The 1786-nt window shown below is 58.3% G+C and overlaps 1 long non-coding RNA gene across 1 annotated transcript; it reads right to left on the bottom strand.

Annotated features, from left to right (window-relative positions):
• Positions 1-807: 807 nt before the first annotated feature.
• On the bottom strand, positions 808-1361 carry LOC306804580. Its single transcript, XR_013774933.1, has 2 exons — positions 1182-1361; positions 808-1111 (listed from the first exon to the last, which is right to left on the bottom strand). It is a non-coding gene; the product is annotated as an uncharacterized lncRNA (long non-coding RNA).
• Between the last annotated feature and the right edge of the window lie 425 nt (positions 1362-1786).

A 1786-nucleotide genomic window follows, 5' to 3' on the forward strand; every position in this document is an offset into this window, starting at 1 on the left:
GAAATAGCAACTGTTAATGCCTTTATATGGATTGATGGAGATTCAGCCTTTAGAGTCTCAGTAATAGTTCTGTCACTGATTTCCTGGGAACAGGAAAGAAGGCAAGTATTATCTATTTGTTGGGCGCTCTGGTCTCCCCACAAGTAAGCAATGGCAGTGCCTGCCTCAGACACAGTCTGAGCAAGCCAGACCAGAGCAGAGTCCTGGAAGGTGCTCACGAGAGCCTCCTGGGAGAACAGGACTCTGCTCTCTGGCTGGCAACAGCCTGGTTTGGCTGCCGAGACCGCAGGCGGGAGTTGAGGTGGGAGTGAAGAGGCAGCGGGCAGCTGGTGTTTGTAGGAGGCCCGGGGCTGCGTGCCGGAGCGACACGTGGGAACACGTTCGGGCAAGGAGCATGAGCTGGAGCTGGAGTGCCTGTGCTGCAAGGACCACAAGTAATTCAGCCTTGCCAGCGTTTTCTAAGGAAAGTGTGCAGGTGTTCCCCAGGAAAGGTCCAAATTTGGGGAAATGCCTTTGGAGGAGAGGCTTGCATCTCCAGCAGCGTGCTTCCCAGGAGCCCCAGTGATGTAGGTGCGGCTGTCTCCCTTTGGCTCCCTGCACTCCTTTCAGGGCCTCCTCGAGGCTCCTTGCCCTTAGCAGAAGGTTGTGGGAAGGGAGAAGGCTGTGAAGAGCAGCTTTGGCATCTGCCTGAGCCTGCTGAGACCAACCCAAGCGCCTACAGCAGGGTGTGTTCCCCTGCTTTGAGCACAGGTGTGAACCGGACCATCTCTGCCCAGCTGAGAGCCCCAAAGCACTTTCAAAGAGCTGTGCATTCAAAGACCTTTATTGCACACACTAATGCCATCATCCCTATCTGGTGTGATTTTCACCCTGGGCAAGATGCCTTTGCCTCTTGCTGGCTGGAAACTGCTCTGCTCCAGGGCCAGCAGCGAGCTGGCTGCAAGGGCCAGGCATGGTGGAGATTCCTTCCCTGAGCACTTGTACGGTCTGGGTGTGTCCCGGGCTGTCTTAGACACCGGGGCACTTTGGGTGGGCTGGGGGCGACACCAGGGCCCGTGGCAGAGAGTCCAAGGGCCCTTTGTGACACGGTGGAGCACGGTGACCATGGAACCTGGTGTAGTGGTGTGGAACAGGGTGCTAAGGGCCCTTTGGGACACGGTGGAGCACGGTGACCATGGAACCGGGTGTAGTGGTGTGGAACAGGGTGTCCAAGGGCCCTTTGTGACACGCACTGACATAGGTGCTGGCAGCAACGCAGCCACGCCAGAGCGCTCGGTGCTCGCGACGGGACAGGACGCAGAGAGCGGAGCTGTGGTGAGACACCACAGAGCCAACTCGATCGTGCCTGTCCCGAAGCTCTTCCCAAGCGCTCCTCCTGGGCTGGCCTCGCAGCCTGACTGTTCCACTGGCTGACTCGCTGAGGGATCTGCCCTCGAGGTCAGACTGTGGGATGGCAGGCAGAGTGTTCAGCCTCTTGAAGACCCTTCGGGGAAAGAAAAAGAAAGGCCCTGCAGCTGCCCCCAAACTGCAGCTGCAAGAGCCACAACAGTTGCAGCCACTGCAGGATGGTGAGTGGCAGAGCCTGGGCCACACGGCTGGTGCTTGGAGCCAGCTTCACCCATCCCATCCCATCCCATCCCATCCATCCATCCCATCATCCCATCCCATCCCATCCCATCCCATCCCATCCATCATCCATCCATCCCATCCCATCCCCCATCTCCCATACCCATCCCATCCCATCCACCCATCCCATCCCATCCATCCCATCCCATCCATCCATCCC

Source organism: Erithacus rubecula (assembly GCF_903797595.1).
Source record: "Erithacus rubecula genome assembly, chromosome: 8".
In the NCBI taxonomy this organism is placed as follows: Eukaryota; Metazoa; Chordata; class Aves; order Passeriformes; family Muscicapidae; genus Erithacus; species Erithacus rubecula.